Below are 23,224 nucleotides of genomic sequence, written 5' to 3'. Positions count from 1 at the left end.
GACCCTCAAATCTTTAACACACCCGGTTGATCCAAAAGCAGAATCCCGCACAGGGATCTGATGGCTTCCCGTTTGGATTGTGCCGTGTCTGCAGTCAAGTGTTCAGTCACATATTTTGCTGTCTTAAACCCGAGCCAAAATTGCTCAGTATTTTGCTGTGTGATTGATGTCCCTCCACTGGAAATCTAAAGGTTACATCTTGAGAAAATGTGGCATGCGAGCCTCATTTTGAGTGGGTCGGCAAAAGTCTTCAAACTTCCTTTTATAGAAGTAACCCCCTCTAAGCTGGATATCATAGCCATTATAAATAAGAAGCTGGAATGCAGAAGGGGAAAAAAATAAACATCCGAGCTGCTCCTTTATCTGCACCCAGCTGTGCAGTTCAGGGGCCAATCCTTGGAGATGATGTCATGCTGGCATTGCTTTACTGTTAAAATAGTTTTCCTATAATTTCTGTAATTCATTCAGTGAATGACAAGCAGACTCTAGTAAATACAGCTTTTGAATAAAGGTCACATAACCTTCAAAGCATTAAATGCAATGAATGCCAACTGTCCCGTGGTGAGAGTGTCAGTGAATCCATAGCAAACTCAACTGGCCCACTGTGACTACAGGCATATCCAGGGAATGATCTACCTACATAGACGTGTCTAGCTGGTAATTTGAGGTTCAGTCACAGTGGTCAGTCATGTCCCCTGGAATGGTGTAGACAGGCCACAAGGTCCAAACAGAACATCTAAGAAATTGACAGACATTTTCAAGGGTGCTTAAATGACTAGACCTCAAGGTTTATTTATGGTTTGAGCGAGGACTGATGGAGGAACATCTCCAGGTTCAGCTTTCCAACATTAAGTCAGACGCAAAGTGAATCTGAGATGCGGAGGTGAGGGGGAAACCTGCAGCCGAGAGAACACAGGGGACTGACGCACTGGAGATTTGATAAACGATTCCATATGCGCTCTACATCCCAAGTAAAAGAGCCGCTTTGTGCTCAGCGAGGTAGCACACTCCCAAATCCGAAGTGCACCCCCTCTTTCCCTTTCCCTTCCATCTATTAACAAAAACCTATTTGGCCTTTTCTCGGTAGCTCAGGGTAATACTGGCCAAGTGTAGGGGGCAAGAGTAAGGGGTTTGGATGCCAGAGTCCCAACCCTCCATCCTGCAGCCTATTTTGACAGGAGCTAATTGCCTGTGACTTCATGGAAACGTGGGCCTGAAACAACCATTGCATTGAGTTAGATGTCTGGAGGTTAGAGGAGGGATGAGGGTAAAAGGGACAAGATTGGGGGAAAAGCAGGGTGATGTAGGGGGGAGCGAGCTCTCAGGAGGTGAAGACACATTGTGATACTCTCTACCTCCATTAACCCCACCTGTGCAACAATCTCTTGCAGTGATGGGGAAATAATTCCTCAAGACATTAAAGAGGTTATCATGCATCTGCTCCCGGCGTGTTTCTCCCTGATATGACTGAAGAACCTGTCAACCAGTCATCATACACACACTCAATGCAAACACCACCAGCTTCCCTAATACAGTAGAATGAGGACAACTCATGGTGAAATTACTTCCTAATTCATACCAGTGGTGGAAACACGCAAGCCTAATCAGGAAGACACTGAGCTACTGTTTCCAAAAACACTACAATGGCATGGAGCCATTGTCAAAGCCCACTAGACAATGATATATTGTACAGAACTAAACTTGAGGTGTCTTTTCTGTGATTAAGTATCTGAGGTCGATGAGATGTTAATTTACCGAATGACTGTGTGTTTTTTTTAAACAGTGCGTGTGTGTTGAGAGGAAATTCGATAACAGGGACATATTGAAAAGGAAAAAGAAGGAGGGATGGTGGATGAATGCAAAGTGTACTGTACAATCGCAACACTAACATAGCGTGCTACCACTAGGGGTCGTTCGTCCCATGAAATGTTATGCTTCTATCCATCTGTCCAGAGGTCGACCCAGGCCAAGCAACAGTTGATATTTTACTCAAAGTATACATCCGTAATTGCTTCCGCAGCAGTCGACTTACAAATCAATGCTGAGTCTGAACGTGTCCTGTGTAAACACAAATGGAACTCCAACGCTGCTGCTCTGCGAACGTGTTGCCCACACCACACATCCTATGGCCCCAGCGTACGATGCTAGAGCTATGTGAAGCGGCAGAAAAAAAATCTAAACCTTGCAGATATTCAGATTACTAGGATGAGGTGCCAGCACATCTACACTCAGATGATATCACTGACTTCTTCACACCTGGGTAAAGCCCATGCTGATCTGATGCAAATAGATTCCAGCAAACCTGGGCATTCCTGCAATGCTGCACTTCCTCTCCAACTCAGGTTCTTCACAGCAGACAACAACCTCGCGTCTATATCGAAGAAACCAAGCAGAACCTTCTGCAACCACTCATCGGCAAGTCCTGCTCAATGAACACCGGTAGACAGGACGTGTTCTACAGAAGTTGACTTCAGGCCACTGTATGTAGTTAGAAACATGTCATTATAAATATTTTTTTACATTCGGACAAAATAGAATAAATGTTGGAGGTATTTTGACTAAACGTGAAATAAGCATGGCTAAATCTGTTTTTAACCACATTCCCATAAATCAACCATATCATACTCTCCAGGAATGTTACAGAGGAGAAAATGCGGTGCAGTATTAAGATCTTTGTGTTTTTTCCCAACTTTAGCGTCCAAACTTTAAAACCTTTCCATTCTTCTAGAAAAAGCCAGTTATTCAAATATATAAATCAAGTTTAAGTTGTTTCACAGTGACTCTTTTCGGGCATTGGATGACCCCCTAACTATCCTTGCAGTTTTAAGGGTGCTTCTGTGCACATGTACAGTTTATGGTTCCAGAGAACGACAGGCAGCAGTAAACACACTGTTTATGTTCCATTTTAAACCTTTCTTTTCTGAGATATGGCTCTGCATATGCACGCGGCATAAGTGGAATTCATGGCTCAAAAATACAGTTGCCTCCTTCTGCAAAAACAAATATGCACTACACACTGGTTTCACTTCTTTTGACATACTGTACTCATAAATGAAAGTGCTATTAAAGTGCTGCGTGACCACTTGTGACTGAGGACGGGGATGCAAGGAGGAGGAGGGGGACTTTTAACAGATGCAACACTGCGTCTGGTATAGGATTATACCCTCACACAGCTAATTACTCCCAGACGCCTTCGCTCTGTGCCAGAAGCCCTGCACAGATACAGTAAGTCAGCACGCTGCCTGCCTATCCACCGCACGAAGGGAAGAGTGGGCTGCAGCGGAGACAGGCAGGAGGCGGTGTGCCTGTGCTGTGGCCACTGTGCGTGTCAGTGATGACTTTAGAGAAGAAGGAAGAAGAAACAGAAGAGCCAGCGGCTGGCAAACTAAGCACATATATTAGGTGAGACTGGGACAAAGCCATTGACTTGGAACGTTATTAGGTGAACTGCAAGGGTGCAAGTGCTGCACACTGTGGCATCAAGACGATGTGATGATTACTTGGCTATGGTTTTAAAAGTCACATTTGGACCACATACGATGTAAATCTGAGTCCAAAGAGCCTCTGGCAAATCATGCACAGAATCTGTGTCTTGGTTGCAGATATGCATTAACATTAAAGGCTGTAAAAAAGAAAAAACTGAGCAACACGTCGTCCCTGCAGCATAAACATGCCTCCGGCCTGCCTCAGTTCCTGCACAGTACTGCCCACAGCATTCTCACCTTGTGGCCCCAGCAGACAGAGGCCTCCGCCAACCAAAACATCTGAACTTGCTGGAAGTCAGTAAACCTCTACCTCGGTGACTGGTCAAGAACAATGGCTCCCGTCTTTCCCCCTGCTGGCAACTGCTCTTAAACCTTTGACTGGGCACAGACCAAAACCATATGGCCACTCAGCTACCTGGTCTCACACACGCAGCCACCCTGAGCTGAGCAGGGTTTCCAGTCATCCTTCCGCCCATGGGCACACAACCAGCGGTTCTTCACCTTCCGCCAAGTCAGCAGGGCCACGGCCAGGAGCCGAACACCTCAACCCAGTGGTCTTGTTGCTCTTGGATACCAGACTTATTTTTTTTATCCCCCCTCCCCTCTGAAAACACACAGGTAGCTGGACAAGGATTATGCACTATAGTCAAAACAGGGGGCCTAAAAATACTCCAGCCAAATTGCTGGAGCAGCTGCTCTGGTCAGACTTGAGAGTCAACAGACAAATAACACTGTTTTATATTTATGATTTTACTTGCTAGAAGCTGAGTCTGTGAAAGAGCTTAAAGCGTATTAAAAGCTCAGTGGAATGCAGCTCTGCTTAGAGACATACAGCTGACTCTAGTGGGGGGGGGCAGCATGTAAAGTATGTGCATTACACATTGTTAAAAATTCCCCCAGCGGCCTTACATGGACAAATCCTGCAAGCCACTTACTCCCAATGGATTAGCATGATTAAAGTGTAATTTCTATTCCATTCCAATCCTTTCACCCATAATCGTCGCTTTTATTTTTTCTTATTTCTCTGAACCGCGGCCAAATAGCCCGGGATCACTGTGGCACTACTTGATGCTCCAAAGCAGCACAGTCTTGATCCAGTAGGAGGAATGTAGCAGATGCAGAGTCCTCCTTTGGGCAAAGCTGTGTGGGTGAGGAGGAGGGGATGATTTTGTGCTTAGCATGGTGCTGTGCTTGTAAAGCCTCAACAACTGGCCAAGAGGACCCAATACCGCATCCCTGCCAGATGTTGAGCTAAATAGCTCTTGATGCCTTCCCAGCAGCCTGGGTTTTAAGAGCCATGGATGCCCTGAAGACTACAAGCATTTACCTCAATTCTCCTGATTAGAAATGCGGAATATCGTGTTTTATGTGGAACAGAACAATCTGGGAAACTGAAGTGAGAGCTCAGCCTTCACCAGGCAGCACTGTCCACATTTTTCTCTGGTGTTTAGACAGCCGAGTTGTGAAGAGACGTGCTCTCCTGTTACACAGAGAAAAGACTTTGACACGTTGATGACTGGATGTAAAGCACAACATAAAAATTTGTTTCCAGCTAGATTTAGCACAAGAGAATAGGAATATCTGCCCACTGCAAGAAGTATCAACCATCATGAGTAGTTTATTATCATATTGTGCTAATACGGTAAAAGTCTGTATTTGTAAAGCGCTTTTCTAGTCTTCATGACCATTTCAAGCACTTAACAGCACAGCTTTTGCCATTCAATCAATCACACAGGGCATCAATGTGCAGCACTTTCTCTATCACACACAGCCGTCAGGGGCACTTTGGGGTTTTGCCAAGGGACATTTCAGCAAGTGAAATTGGACTGAGAACACACCAACTTAATGGATTCTGGACGACCCAATCTAACTCCTGAGCCACAGCTGCCCAAGCCTTATAAACTAAACACATGTATCTTTTATTTTATTTTCAATATTGTGTAAACATGAACATATACACAAAGGGATCATACAATTTCACATATCCAATTCCTCCTGATTCTGCAATAAATCTATTGTTTTAACTTCAACTAAAAAAACATGGAAACAGGATAAACTACTTAAACAGCACTGAAAAAAACTTGGACTTGATTTGAAAAATACTTAAATTGTGAGACTACAGAGCTTTTTTTTCCTTCTCTCGTTTTTTGCAGCGTGCGTGAAGCAGCCACTGAAGACAGGGATGCGGAGGTTACGCAGCGCCCTCTTTGGACAACTGCAGGAACTACTGTCTTTTCCTTCAGCCCGACACCGAGGTCAAATGCATTGCGCACCATGTGAAGGCTGAACACGGTCCGTCAACATCCGATAAATACTCAAGGAAATTACCAAAACCTAGAGTTCTCTTCAAGCGTCGAATCCACAGAACAGATGGAGGCACACAGACATGCGCAAAGCCACGTTTAAATCACGTCATATGGATCAAATGACTGTGAATAAAAACGTCATATTAGATCATAATGAGTCCCTGGTCATTTCCTCCTTTGATGTGAACACGTTCGGAGCATAGTCAGGCTTCATCTCAGGTGCTCGCTGTTAATTGGCTGGTTGAGAGTTAAAAAAAACCAAAGCAACCACACTCATTAAAGGTTCGTCCTAAGATGTGTTATTTTTAAAGTGACCATCATCAAAGGCAGCCGACACCAACCGCCCTTAAATTAATTTCGGTGACAGTTGTATTTTGTCTGTTCAGTGATATAACATCCAGTCGGTGTCTCCCTCCGCATCCACGGCTGCCGACGGAGAAACCAGGTAAGCACCATCACACGCCACCGCTCGCTCCTGATCGGATCTGCTGCGGACACACACACAGTGCACTCACCTCCCGGCTTCGTCACAGAGAAACAGCTCGGCGCGCTGGGGGGGACGGCGGCGGTGATAACAGTAATAATCCCTTGTCGCTGTCACCGGGCGAGCGTTGACGGAGTCGCTGGATAAACAGAGCCGATGGCCCTCGGTGGCTGCGCGAGGCTGTTCATTCAGCTGAGTGATGGTGGAGAGAGGAGGAACTGAAAAGTCGGTCACAACAGCAGCACCACGCCTCCCCTCTTAAAGCTGCCGCACTCGCTCACTGTGAGTGTGTCTGCGAGTGAGTAGGCGTGTGTCAGTGTTAGTGTGTGTGTCTGTGCGTGTGTGTGTGTGCGTGCGTGTTTGTGTTTGTGTGTGTGTGTGTCTGCCTTGTGAAGACTATTTATCTATCTATCTATCCATCCAGCTATCTATCTATCTATCTATCTATCTGTCCATCCATCTATTTGTCCATCCATCCAACATCCATCTATCTATCTATCTATCTATCTATCTATCTATCTATCTATCTATCTATCTATCTATCTATCAATCTCTCGATCTATCTGTCCATCCATCCAACTATCTATATATCTATCTATCTATCTATTAGTTGGATAGTTGGAAAGATAGATAGTTGGAGAGATGGAAAGATAGATAGATGGAAAGATGGAAAGATAGAAACATAGATAGATAGTTGGAAAGATAGATAGTTGGAAAGATAGATGAAAAGATAGTTGGAAAGATGGAAAGAGAGATAGATAGAAAGATAGTTGGAAAGATAGATATCTATCTATCGATCGATCGATCGATCTATCGATCGATCTATCTGTCCATCCGTCTATCTATCTATCTATATATCTATATATCTGTCAATCCATCTATCTGTCAATCTATCTATCTATCTATCTATCTATCTATCTATCTATCTATCTATCTATCTATCTGTCCATCCATCTATCTGTCCATCCACCCAACTATCTGTCTATGTATCTATCTCTCAATCTATCTATCTATCTCTCAATCAATCAATCTATCTATCTATCTATCTATCTATCTATCTATCTATCTATCTATCTTTCCATCTTTCCAACTATCTATCTTTCCATCTTTCCATCTATCTATCTTTCCAACTATCTATCTTTCTATCTATCTATCTTTCCATCTTTCCAACTATCTATCTTTCCATCTTTCCAACTATCTTTCCATCTATCTATCTTTCCATCTTTCCAACTATCTTTCCATTTATCTTTCTTTCCATCTATCTATCTTTCCAACTATCTTTCCATCTATCTTTCCAACTATCTTTCCAACTATCTTTCCAACTGTCTATCTTTCCAACTATCTTTCTATCTATCTATCTTTCCAACTATCTATCTTTCCAACTGTCTTTCTATCTATCTATCTTTCTATCTATCTATCTTTCCATCTTTACAACTATCTATCTTTCCATCTTTACAACTCTCTTTCCATCAATCTATCTTTCCATCTTTCCATCTATCTATCTTTCCATCTATCTATCTTTCCATCTATCTATCTTTCCAACTATCTTTCCAACTATCTTTGCAACTATCTTTCCAACTCTCTTTCCAACTGTCTATCTTTCCAACTATCTTTCTATCTATCTATCTTTCCAACTATCTATCTTTCCAACTGTCTTTCTATCTATCTTTCTATCTATCCATCTTTACAACTATCTATCTTTCCATCTTTACAACTCTCTTTCCATCAATCTATCTTTCCATCTTTCCAACTATCTTTCCAGCTATCTATCTTTCCAGCTATCTATCTTTCCAACTATCTTTGCATCTATCTTTCCAACTATCTTTCCAACTATCTCTCTTTCCAACTATCTATCTTTCCAACTATCTTTCTATCTATCTATCTTTCCATCTATCTATCTTTCCATCTTTCCAACTATCTTTCCAACTATCTTTCCAACTATCTTTCCAACTATCTATCTTTCCAACTAACTATCTTTACAACTTTCTTTCCAACTATCTTTCTATCTATCTATCTTTCCAACTATCTTTCTATCTTTCTATCTTTCCAACTATCTTTCTATCTTTCTATCTTTTTATCTATCTATCTTTTTATCTATCTATCTTTCCATCTTTTCAACTATCTATCTTTCTATCTATCTCTCTTTCCAACTATCTATCTTTCCAACTATCTTTCTATCTTTCTATCTTTCCATCTTTTCAACTATCTATCTTTCCATCTATCTATCTTTCCATTTTTCCAACTATCTTTCCATCTATCTATCTTTCTATCTTTCCAACTATCTTTCCAACTATCTTACCAACTATCTATCATTCCAACTATCTTTGCATCTATCTTTCCAACTATCTTTCCAACTATCTCTCTTTCCAACTATCTATCTTTCCAACTATCTTTCTATCTATCTATCTTTCCATCTATCTATCTTTCCATCTTTCCAACTATCTTTCCAACTATCTTTCCAACTATCTATCTTTCCAACTAACTATCTTTACAACTATCTTTCCAACTCTCTTTCTATCTATCTATCTTTCCAACTATCTTTCTATCTTTCTATCTTTCCAACTCTCTTTCTATCTTTGTATCTCTTTATCTATCTATCTTTCCATCTTTTCAACTATCTATCTTTCCAACCATCTATCTTTACTTTTTTCCAATTATCTTTCCATATATCTATCTTTCTATCTTTCCAACTATCTTTCCAACTATCTTACCAACTATCTTTCCAACTATCTTTCTAACTATCTATCTTTCCAACTATCTATCATTCCAACTATCTTTGCATCTATCTTTCCAACTATCTTTCCAACTTTCTCTCTTTCCAACTATCTATCTTTCCAACTATCTTTCTATCTTTCTATCTTTCCATCTTTTCAACTATCTATCTTTCCATCTATCTATCTTTCCATTTTTCCAACTATCTTTCCATCTATCTATCTTTCTATCTTTCCAACTATCTTTCCAACTATCTTACCAACTATCTATCATTCCAACTATCTTTGCATCTATCTTTCCAACTATCTTTCCAACTATCTCTCTTTCCAACTATCTATCTTTCCAACTATCTTTCTATCTATCTATCTTTCCATCTATCTATCTTTCCATCTTTCCAACTATCTTTCCAACTATCTTTCCAACTATCTATCTTTCCAACTAACTATCTTTACAACTATCTTTCCAACTCTCTTTCTATCTATCTATCTTTCCAACTATCTTTCTATCTTTCTATCTTTCCAACTCTCTTTCTATCTTTGTATCTCTTTATCTATCTATCTTTCCATCTTTTCAACTATCTATCTTTCCAACCATCTATCTTTACTTTTTTCCAATTATCTTTCCATATATCTATCTTTCTATCTTTCCAACTATCTTTCCAACTATCTTACCAACTATCTTTCCAACTATCTTTCTAACTATCTATCTTTCCAACTATCTATCATTCCAACTATCTTTGCATCTATCTTTCCAACTATCTTTCCAACTTTCTCTCTTTCCAACTATCTATCTTTCCAACTATCTTTCTATCTTTCTATCTTTCCATCTATCTATCTTTCCATCTTTCCAACTATCTTTCCAACTATCTTTCCAACTATCTTTCCAACTATCTTTCCAACTATCTATCTTTCCAACTAACTATCTTTACAACTATCTTTACAACTATCTTTCTATCTATCTATCTTTCCAACTATCTTTCTATCTTTCTATCTTTCCAACTATCTTTCTATCTTTCTATCTCTTTATCTATCTATCTTTCCATCTTTTCAACTATCTATCTTTCCATCCATCTATCTTTCCATTTTTCCAATTATCTTTCCATATATCTATCTTTCCATCTTTCCAACTATCTTTCCAACTATCTTTCCAACTATCTTACCAACTATCTTTCCAACTATCTTTCCAACTATCTATCTTTCCATCTTTCCAACTATCTTTCCAACTATCTTTCCAACTATCTTTCCAACTTTCTATCTTTCCAACTATCTTTCCTAGTATCTATCTTTCCATCTATCTATCTTTCCATCTTTCAAACTATCTTTCCAACTGTCTTTCCAACTATCTTTCTATCTATTTTTCTTTCCAACTATCGATCTTTCCAACTATCTTTCTATCTTTCTATCTTTCCATCTTTCCAGCTATCTATCTTTCCAACTATTTTTCCAACTATCTTTCCAACTATCTTTCCAACTATCTATCTTTCCAACTATCTTTCTATCTATCTATCTTTACAACTATCTATCTTTACAACTATCGTTCTATCTTTCTATCATTTTATCTATCTATCTTTCCATCTTTTCAACTATCTATCTTTCCATCTATCTATCTTTCCATTTTTCCAACTATCTTTCCATCTATCTATCTTTCCAACTATCTTTCCAACTATCTTACCAACTATCTTTCCAACTATCTTTCTAACTATGTATCACTCCATGTTTCCAAATATCTTTCCAACTATCTTTCCAACTATTTTTCCAACTATCTTTCCAACTATCTTTCTAACTATCTATCACTCCATGTTTCCAACTATCTTTCCAACTATCTTTCCAACTATTTTTCCAACTATCTTCTCAACTATCTTTCCAACTATCTTTCCAACTATCTTTCTAGCTATCTTACCAACTATCTTTCCAACTATCTATCTTTCCAACTATCTTTGCAACTATCTTTCCAACTATCTATCTTTCCAACTATCTTTCTATCTATCTATCTTTCTATCTATCTATCTTTCCAACTATCTTTCCAACTATTTTTCCAACTATCTTTCCAACTATCTTTCCAACTGTCTTTCCAACTATCTTTCTATCTATCTATCTTTCCAACTATCTTTCTTTCCAACTATCTTTCCATCTTTCTATCTTTTTATCTATATATCTTTTCATTTTTTCAACTATTTATCTTTCCATCTTTCCAACTATCTTTCCATCAATCTATCATTCCATTTTTCCAACTATCTTTCCAACTATTTTTCCAACTATCTTTCCAACTATCTTTCCAACTATCTTTCCAACTATCTTTCCAACTATCTATCTTTCCAACTATCTTTGCAACTGTCTTTCCAACTATCTATCTTTCCAACTATCTATCTTTCCAACTATCTTTGCAACTATCTTTCCAACTATTTATCTTTCCAACTATCTTTCCAACTATCTTTGCAACTATCTTTACAACTATCTTTCCAACTATCTCTCTTTACAACTATCTCTCTTTCCAACTATCTATCTTTACAACTATCTTTCTCTCTATCTATCTTTCCAACTATCTATCTTTCCAACTATCTTTCTATCAATCTATCTTTCCAACTTTCTTTCCAACTATTTTTCCAACTATCTTTCCAACTGTCTATCTTTCCAACTATCTTTCTATCTATCTATCTTTCCAACTATCTATCTTTCCAACTATCTTTCTATCTCTCTATCTTTCCAACTATCTTTCCAACTATATTTCCAACTATCTTTCCAACTATTTTTCCAACTATCTTTCCAACTATCTATCTTTCCAACTATCTTTCTCTCTATCTATCTTTCCAACTATCTATCTTTCCAACTATCTTTCTATCTTTCTATCTTTCCATCTTTCCAGCTATCTATCTTTCCAACTATCTTTCCAACTATCTCTCTTTCCAACTATCTATCTTTCCAACTATCTTTCTATCTATCTATCTTTCCAACTATCTTTCTATCTATCTATCTTTCCAACTGTCTTTCCAACTATCTTTCCAACTATCTCTCTTTCCAACTATCTCTCTTTCCAACTTTCTATCTTTCCAACTATCTTTCTCTCTATCTATCTTTCCAACTATCTATCTTTCCAACTATCTTTCTATCTATCTATCTTTCCAACTGTCTTTCCAACTATCTATCTTTCCAACTATCTTTCCAGTCATCTATCTTTCCAACTATCTTTCTATCTATCTTTCTTTCCAACTATCTATCTTTCCAACTCTCTTTCTATCTATCTTTGTTTCCAACTATCTTTCCAACTATCTTTCCAACTGTCTTTCCAACTATCTTTCCAACTATCTTTCCAACTATCTTTTCAACTATCTTTCTATCTATCTATCTTTCCAAGTATCTTTTTAACTATCTATCTTTCCAATTATCTTTCTATCTATCTTTCTATCTATCTTTCCAACTATCTATCTATCTATCTCTCTTTCCAACTATCTTTCTAACTGTCTTTCCAACTATCTTTTTATCTATGTTTCTTTCCAACTATCTATCTTTCCAACTATCTTTCTATCTTTCTATCTTTCTATCTTCCTATCTTCCTATCTTTCTATCTTTCTATCTTTCTATCTTTCCATCTTTCCAGCTATCTATCTTTCCAACTATCTTTCCAACTATCTCTCTTTCCAACTATCTATCTTTCCAACTATCTTTCTATCTATCTCTCTTTCCATCTATCTATCTTTCCATCTTTCCAACTATCTTTCCAACTATCTTTCCAACTAAATATCTTTCCAACTGTCTTTACATCTCTCTTTCTCTCTATCTATCTTTCCAACTATCTATCTTTCCAACTATCTTTCTATCCATCTATCTTTCCATCTATCTATCTTTCCATGTTTCCAACTATCTTTCCAACTATCTTTCCAACTATCTTTCCAACTATCTATCTTTACAACTATCTATCTTTACAACTTTCTATCTTTACAACTATTTTTACAACTATCTCTCTTTCCAACTATCTCTCTTTCCAACTATCTATCTTTCCAACTATCTTTCTCTCTATCTATCTTTCCAACTATCTATCTTTCCAACTCTCTTTCTATCTATCTATCTTTCCAACTTTGTTTCCAGCTATTTTTCCAACTATCTTTCCAACTGTCTATCTTTCCAACTATCTTTCTATCTATCTATCTTTCCAACTATCTATCTTTCCAACTATCTTTCCAACTATTTTTCCAACTATCTTTCCAACTATCTTTCCAACTGTCTTTCCAACTATCTTTCTATCTATCTATCTTTCCAACTATCTTTCTTTCCAACTATCTTTCCATCTTTCTATCTTTTTATCTATATATCTTTTCATTTTTTCAACTATTTATCTTTCCATCTTTCCAACTATCTTTCCATCAATCTATCATTCCATGTTTCCAACTATCTTTCCAACTATCTTTCCAACTATCTTTCCAACTATCTTTCCAACTATCTTTCCAACTATCTTTCCAACTATCTTTCCAACTATCTTTCCAACTATCTATCTTTCCAACTATCTATCTTTCCAACTATCTATCTTTCCAACTATCTTTGCAACTATCTTTCCAACTATCTATCTTTCCAACTATCTTTGCAACTATCTTTCCAACTATTTATCTTTCCAACTATCTTTCCAACTATCTTTGCAACTATCTTTCCAACTATCTTTCCAACTATCTCTCTTTACAACTATCTCTCTTTCCAACTATCTATCTTTACAACTATCTTTCTCTCTATCTATCTTTCCAACTATCTATCTTTCCAACTATCTTTCTATCAATCTATCTTTCCAACTTTCTTTCCAACTATTTTTCCAACTATCTTTCCAACTGTCTATCTTTCCAACTATCTTTCTATCTATCTATCTTTCCAACTATCTATCTTTCCAACTATCTTTCTATCTCTCTATCTTTCCAACTATCTTTCCAACTATATTTCCAACTATCTTTCCAACTATTTTTCCAACTATCTTTCCAACTATCTATCTTTCCAACTATCTTTCTCTCTATCTATCTTTCCAACTATCTATCTTTCCAACTATCTTTCTATCTTTCCATCTTTCCAGCTATCTATCTTTCCAACTATCTTTCCAACTATCTCTCTTTCCAACTATCTCTCTTTCCAACTATCTATCTTTCCAACTATCTTTCTATCTATCTATCTTTCCAACTATCTTTCTATCTATCTATCTTTCCAACTGTCTTTCCAACTATCTTTCCAACTATCTCTCTTTCCAACTATCTCTCTTTCCAACTTTCTATCTTTCCAACTATCTTTCTCTCTATCTATCTTTCCAACTATCTATCTTTCCAACTATCTTTCTATCTATCTATCTTTCCAACTGTCTTTCCAACTATCTATCTTTCCAACTATCTTTCCAGTCATCTATCTTTCCAACTATCTTTCTATCTATCTTTCTTTCCAACTATCTATCTTTCCAACTCTCTTTCTATCTATCTTTGTTTCCAACTATCTTTCCAACTATCTTTCCAACTGTCTTTCCAACTATCTTTCCAACTATCTTTCCAACTATCTTTTCAACTATCTTTCTATCTATCTGTCTTTCCAAGTATCTTTTTAACTATCTATCTTTCCAATTATCTTTCTATCTATCTTTCTATCTATCTTTCCAACTATCTATCTATCTATCTCTCTTTCCAACTATCTTTCTAACTGTCTTTCCAACTATCTTTTTATCTATGTTTCTTTCCAACTATCTATCTTTCCAACTATCTTTCTATCTTTCTATCTTCCTATCTTTCTATCTTTCTATCTTTCTATCTTTCCATCTTTCCAGCTATCTATCTTTCCAACTATCTTTCCAACTATCTCTCTTTCCAACTATCTATCTTTCCAACTATCTTTCTATCTATCTCTCTTTCCATCTATCTATCTTTCCATCTTTCCAACTATCTTTCCAACTATCTTTCCAACTAAATATCTTTCCAACTGTCTTTACATCTCTCTTTCTCTCTATCTATCTTTCCAACTATCTATCTTTCCAACTATCTTTCTATCCATCTATCTTTCCAACTATCTATCTTTCCATGTTTCCAACTATCTTTCCAACTATCTTTCCAACTATCTATCTTTACAACTATCTATCTTTACAACTTTCTATCTTTACAACTATCTTTACAACTATCTCTCTTTCCAACTATCTATCTTTCCAACTATCTTTCTCTCTATCTATCTTTCCAACTATCTATCTTTCCAACTCTCTTTCTATCTATCTATCTTTCCAACTTTGTTTCCAGCTATTTTTCCAACTATCTTTCCAACTGTCTATCTTTCCAACTATCTTTCTATCTATCTATCTTTCCAACTATCTATCTTTCCAACTATCTTTCCAACTATCTATCTTTCCAACTATCTATCTTTACAACTTTCTATCTTTACAACTATCTTTACAACTATCTCTCTTTCCAACTATCTCTCTTTCCAACTATCTTTCTCTCTATCTATCTTTCCAACTATCTATCTTTCCAACTATCTTTCTATCTATCTATCTTTCCAACTTTGTTTCCAGCTATTTTTCCAACTATCTTTCCAACTGTCTATCTTTCCAACTATCTTTCTATCTATCTATCTTTCCAACTATCTATCTTTCCAACTATCTATCTTTCCAACTATCTTTGCAACTATCTTTCCAACTATCTTTGCAACTATCTTTCCAACTATCTCTCTTTCCAACTATCTATCTTTCCAACTATCTTTCTATCCATCTATCTTTCCATCCATCTATCTTTCCATCTTTCAAACTATCTTTCCAACTGTCTTTCCAACTATCTTTCTATCTATTTTAATTTCCAACTATCTATCTTTCCAACTATCTTTCTATCTTTCCATCTTTCCAGCTATCTTTCTTTCCAACTATTTTTCCAACTATCTTTCCAACTATCTTTCCAACTATCTATCTTTCCAACTATCTTTCTATCTATCTATTTTTCCAACTGTCTTTCCAACTGTCTATCTTTCCAACTATCTTTCTATCTATCTATCTTTCCAACTATCTATCTTTCCAACTATCTTTCTATCTCTCTATCTTTCCAACTATCTTTCCAACTATCTTTCCAACTATCTTTCCAACTATTTTTCCAACTATCTTTCCAACTATCTATCTTTCCAACTATCTTTCTCTCTATCTATCTTTCCAACTATCTATCTTTCCATCTATCTATCTTTCCATCTATCTATCTTTCCATCTTTCCAACTATCTTTCCAACTATCTATCTTTACAACGTTCTATCTTTCCAACTATCTTTCCAACTATCTCTCTTTCCAACTATCTCTCTTTCCAACTTTCTATCTTTCAAACTATTTTTCTCTCTATCTATCTTTCCAACTATCTTTCTATCTTTCTATCTTTCCATCTTTCCAGCTATCTATCTTTCCAACTATCTTTCCAACTATCTCTCTTTCCAACTATCTCTCTTTCCAACTATCTATCTTTCCAACTATCTTTCTATCTATCTATCTTTCCAACTGTCTTTCCAACTATCTATCTTTCCAACTATCTTTCCAACCGTCTATCTTTCCAACTATCTTTCTATCTATCTATCTTTCCAACTATCTTTCTATCTATCTATCTTTCCAACTATCTTTCCAACTATTTTTCCAACTATCTTTCTTTCCAACTATCTATCTTTACAACTTTCTATCTTTACAACTATCTTTCCAACTATCTCTCTTTCCAACTATCTCTCTTTCCAACTATCTATCTTTACAACTTTCTATCTTTACAACTATCTTTCCAACTATCTCTCTTTCCAACTATCTCTCTTTCCAACTATCTATCTATCTATCTATCTTTCCAACTATCTTTCTATCTCTCTATCTTTCCAACTATCTTTCCAACTATATATATATATATATATATAGATAGTTGGAGAGATGGAAAGATCTATCTATCTTTCTATCTATCTTTCCAACTATCTATCTATCTATCTCTCTTTCCAACTATCTTTCTAACTGTCTTTCCAACTATCTTTTTATCTATGTTTCTTTCCAACTATCTATCTTTCCAACTATCTTTCTATCTTTCTATCTTTCTATCTTCCTATCTTCCTATCTTTCTATCTTTCTATCTTTCTATCTTTCCATCTTTCCAGCTATCTATCTTTCCAACTATCTTTCCAACTATCTCTCTTTCCAACTATCTATCTTTCCAACTATCTTTCTATCTATCTCTCTTTCCATCTATCTATCTTTCCATCTTTCCAACTATCTTTCCAACTATCTTTCCAACTAAATATCTTTCCAACTGTCTTTACATCTCTCTTTCTCTCTATCTATCTTTCCAACTATCTATCTTTCCAACTATCTTTCTATCCATCTATCTTTCCATCTATCTATCTTTCCATGTTTCCAACTATCTTTCCAACTATCTTTCCAACTATCTTTCCAACTATCTATCTTTACAACTATCTATCTTTACAACTTTCTATCTTTACAACTATCTTTACAACTATCTCTCTTTCCAACTATCTCTCTTTCCAACTATCTATCTTTCCAACTATCTTTCTCTCTATCTATCTTTCCAACTATCTATCTTTCCAACTCTCTTTCTATCTATCTATCTTTCCAACTTTGTTTCCAGCTATTTTTCCAACTATCTTTCCAACTGTCTATCTTTCCAACTATCTTTCTATCTATCTATCTTTCCAACTATCTATCTTTCCAACTATCTTTCCAACTATTTTTCCAACTATCTTTCCAACTATCTTTCCAACTGTCTTTCCAACTATCTTTCTATCTATCTATCTTTCCAACTATCTTTCTTTCCAACTATCTTTCCATCTTTCTATCTTTTTATCTATATATCTTTTCATTTTTTCAACTATTTATCTTTCCATCTTTCCAACTATCTTTCCATCAATCTATCATTCCATGTTTCCAACTATCTTTCCAACTATCTTTCCAACTATCTTTCCAACTATCTTTCCAACTATCTTTCCAACTATCTTTCCAACTATCTTTCCAACTATCTTTCCAACTATCTATCTTTCCAACTATCTATCTTTCCAACTATCTATCTTTCCAACTATCTTTGCAACTATCTTTCCAACTATCTATCTTTCCAACTATCTTTGCAACTATCTTTCCAACTATTTATCTTTCCAACTATCTTTCCAACTATCTTTGCAACTATCTTTCCAACTATCTTTCCAACTATCTCTCTTTACAACTATCTCTCTTTCCAACTATCTATCTTTACAACTATCTTTCTCTCTATCTATCTTTCCAACTATCTATCTTTCCAACTATCTTTCTATCAATCTATCTTTCCAACTTTCTTTCCAACTATTTTTCCAACTATCTTTCCAACTGTCTATCTTTCCAACTATCTTTCTATCTATCTATCTTTCCAACTATCTATCTTTCCAACTATCTTTCTATCTCTCTATCTTTCCAACTATCTTTCCAACTATATTTCCAACTATCTTTCCAACTATTTTTCCAACTATCTTTCCAACTATCTATCTTTCCAACTATCTTTCTCTCTATCTATCTTTCCAACTATCTATCTTTCCAACTATCTTTCTATCTTTCCATCTTTCCAGCTATCTATCTTTCCAACTATCTTTCCAACTATCTCTCTTTCCAACTATCTCTCTTTCCAACTATCTATCTTTCCAACTATCTTTCTATCTATCTATCTTTCCAACTATCTTTCTATCTATCTATCTTTCCAACTGTCTTTCCAACTATCTTTCCAACTATCTCTCTTTCCAACTATCTCTCTTTCCAACTTTCTATCTTTCCAACTATCTTTCTCTCTATCTATCTTTCCAACTATCTATCTTTCCAACTATCTTTCTATCTATCTATCTTTCCAACTGTCTTTCCAACTATCTATCTTTCCAACTATCTTTCCAGTCATCTATCTTTCCAACTATCTTTCTATCTATCTTTCTTTCCAACTATCTATCTTTCCAACTCTCTTTCTATCTATCTTTGTTTCCAACTATCTTTCCAACTATCTTTCCAACTGTCTTTCCAACTATCTTTCCAACTATCTTTCCAACTATCTTTTCAACTATCTTTCTATCTATCTGTCTTTCCAAGTATCTTTTTAACTATCTATCTTTCCAATTATCTTTCTATCTATCTTTCTATCTATCTTTCCAACTATCTATCTATCTATCTCTCTTTCCAACTATCTTTCTAACTGTCTTTCCAACTATCTTTTTATCTATGTTTCTTTCCAACTATCTATCTTTCCAACTATCTTTCTATCTTTCTATCTTCCTATCTTTCTATCTTTCTATCTTTCTATCTTTCCATCTTTCCAGCTATCTATCTTTCCAACTATCTTTCCAACTATCTCTCTTTCCAACTATCTATCTTTCCAACTATCTTTCTATCTATCTCTCTTTCCATCTATCTATCTTTCCATCTTTCCAACTATCTTTCCAACTATCTTTCCAACTAAATATCTTTCCAACTGTCTTTACATCTCTCTTTCTCTCTATCTATCTTTCCAACTATCTATCTTTCCAACTATCTTTCTATCCATCTATCTTTCCAACTATCTATCTTTCCATGTTTCCAACTATCTTTCCAACTATCTTTCCAACTATCTATCTTTACAACTATCTATCTTTACAACTTTCTATCTTTACAACTATCTTTACAACTATCTCTCTTTCCAACTATCTATCTTTCCAACTATCTTTCTCTCTATCTATCTTTCCAACTATCTATCTTTCCAACTCTCTTTCTATCTATCTATCTTTCCAACTTTGTTTCCAGCTATTTTTCCAACTATCTTTCCAACTGTCTATCTTTCCAACTATCTTTCTATCTATCTATCTTTCCAACTATCTATCTTTCCAACTATCTTTCCAACTATCTTTCCAACTATCTATCTTTCCAACTATCTATCTTTACAACTTTCTATCTTTACAACTATCTTTACAACTATCTCTCTTTCCAACTATCTCTCTTTCCAACTATCTTTCTCTCTATCTATCTTTCCAACTATCTATCTTTCCAACTATCTTTCTATCTATCTATCTTTCCAACTTTGTTTCCAGCTATTTTTCCAACTATCTTTCCAACTGTCTATCTTTCCAACTATCTTTCTATCTATCTATCTTTCCAACTATCTATCTTTCCAACTATCTATCTTTCCAACTATCTTTGCAACTATCTTTCCAACTATCTTTGCAACTATCTTTCCAACTATCTCTCTTTCCAACTATCTATCTTTCCAACTATCTTTCTATCCATCTATCTTTCCATCCATCTATCTTTCCATCTTTCAAACTATCTTTCCAACTGTCTTTCCAACTATCTTTCTATCTATTTTAATTTCCAACTATCTATCTTTCCAACTATCTTTCTATCTTTCCATCTTTCCAGCTATCTTTCTTTCCAACTATTTTTCCAACTATCTTTCCAACTATCTTTCCAACTATCTATCTTTCCAACTATCTTTCTATCTATCTATTTTTCCAACTGTCTTTCCAACTGTCTATCTTTCCAACTATCTTTCTATCTATCTATCTTTCCAACTATCTATCTTTCCAACTATCTTTCTATCTCTCTATCTTTCCAACTATCTTTCCAACTATCTTTCCAACTATCTTTCCAACTATTTTTCCAACTATCTTTCCAACTATCTATCTTTCCAACTATCTTTCTCTCTATCTATCTTTCCAACTATCTATCTTTCCATCTATCTATCTTTCCATCTATCTATCTTTCCATCTTTCCAACTATCTTTCCAACTATCTATCTTTACAACGTTCTATCTTTCCAACTATCTTTCCAACTATCTCTCTTTCCAACTATCTCTCTTTCCAACTTTCTATCTTTCAAACTATTTTTCTCTCTATCTATCTTTCCAACTATCTTTCTATCTTTCTATCTTTCCATCTTTCCAGCTATCTATCTTTCCAACTATCTTTCCAACTATCTCTCTTTCCAACTATCTCTCTTTCCAACTATCTATCTTTCCAACTATCTTTCTATCTATCTATCTTTCCAACTGTCTTTCCAACTATCTATCTTTCCAACTATCTTTCCAACCGTCTATCTTTCCAACTATCTTTCTATCTATCTATCTTTCCAACTATCTTTCTATCTATCTATCTTTCCAACTATCTTTCCAACTATTTTTCCAACTATCTTTCTTTCCAACTATCTATCTTTACAACTTTCTATCTTTACAACTATCTTTCCAACTATCTCTCTTTCCAACTATCTCTCTTTCCAACTATCTATCTTTACAACTTTCTATCTTTACAACTATCTTTCCAACTATCTCTCTTTCCAACTATCTCTCTTTCCAACTATCTATCTATCTATCTATCTTTCCAACTATCTTTCTTTCCAACTATCTATCTTTCCAACTATCTTTCTATCAATCTATCTTTCCAACTTTCTTTCCAACTATTTTTCCAACTATCTTTCCAACTGTCTATCTTTCCAACTATCTTTCTATCTATCTATCTTTCCAACTATCTATCTTTCCAACTATCTTTCTATCTCTCTATCTTTCCAACTATCTTTCCAACTATATTTCCAACTATCTTTCCAACTATTTTTCCAGCTATCTTTCCAACTATCTATCTTTCCAACTATCTTTCTCTCTATCTATCTTTCCAACTATCTATCTTTCCAACTATCTTTCTATCTTTCCATCTTTCCAGCTATCTATCTTTCCAACTATCTTTCCAACTATCTCTCTTTCCAACTATCTCTCTTTCCAACTATCTATCTTTCCAACTATCTTTCTATCTATGTTTCTTTCCAACTATCTATCTTTCCAACTATCTTTCTATCTTTCTATCTTTCTATCTTCCTATCTTTCTATCTTTCTATCTTTCTATCTTTCCATCTTTCCAGCTATCTATCTTTCCAACTATCTTTCCAACTATCTCTCTTTCCAACTATCTTTCTATCTATCTCTCTTTCCATCTATCTATCTTTCCATCTTTCCAACTATCTTTCCAACTATCTTTCCAACTAAATATCTTTCCAACTGTCTTTACATCTCTCTTTCTCTCTATCTATCTTTCCAACTATCTATCTTTCCAACTATCTTTCTATCCATCTATCTTTCCATCTATCTATCTTTCCATGTTTCCAACTATCTTTCCAACTATCTTTCCAACTATCTTTCCAACTATCTATCTTTACAACTATCTATCTTTACAACTTTCTATCTTTACAACTATCTTTACAACTATCTCTCTTTCCAACTATCTCTCTTTCCAACTATCTATCTTTCCAACTATCTTTCTCTCTATCTATCTTTCCAACTATCTATCTTTCCAACTCTCTTTCTATCTATCTATCTTTCCAACTTTGTTTCCAGCTATTTGTCCAACTATCTTTCCAACTGTCTATCTTTCCAACTATCTTTCTATCTATCTATCTTTCCAACTATCTATCTTTCCAACTATCTTTCCAACTATTTTTCCAACTATCTTTCCAACTATCTTTCCAACTGTCTTTCCAACTATCTTTCTATCTATCTATCTTTCCAACTATCTTTCTTTCCAACTCTTTCTATCTTTTTATCTATATATCTTTTCATTTTTTCAACTATTTATCTTTCCATCTTTCCAACTATCTTTCCATCAATCTATCATTCCATGTTTCCAACTATCTTTCCAACTATCTTTCCAACTATCTTTCCAACTAACTTTCCAACTATCTTTCCAACTATCTATCTTTCCAACTATCTATCTTTCCAACTATCTTTGCAACTATCTTTCCAACTATCTATCTTTCCAACTATCTTTGCAACTATCTTTCCAACTATTTATCTTTCCAACTATCTTTCCAACTATCTTTGCAACTATCTTTACAACTATCTTTCCAACTATCTCTCTTTCCAACTATCTCTCTTTCCAACTATCTATCTTTACAACTATCTTTCTCTCTATCTATCTTTCCAACTATCTATCTTTCCAACTATCTTTCTATCAATCTATCTTTCCAACTTTCTTTCCAACTATTTTTCCAACTATCTTTCCAACTGTCTATCTTTCCAACTATCTTTCTATCTCTCTATCTTTCCAACTATCTTTCTATCTCTCTATCTTTCCAACTATCTTTCCAACTATATTTCCAACTATCTTTCCAACTATTTTTCCAACTATCTTTCCAACTATCTATCTTTCCAACTATCTTTCTCTCTATCTATCTTTCCAACTATCTATCTTTCCAACTATCTTTCTATCTTTCTATCTTTCCATCTTTCCAGCTATCTATCTTTCCAACTATCTTTCCAACTATCTC

This window comes from Pleuronectes platessa, chromosome 11 (genome assembly GCF_947347685.1).
Source record: "Pleuronectes platessa chromosome 11, fPlePla1.1, whole genome shotgun sequence".
NCBI classification, from domain to species: domain Eukaryota; kingdom Metazoa; phylum Chordata; class Actinopteri; order Pleuronectiformes; family Pleuronectidae; genus Pleuronectes; species Pleuronectes platessa.
Note: the sequence above shows the minus strand (reverse complement) of the source record.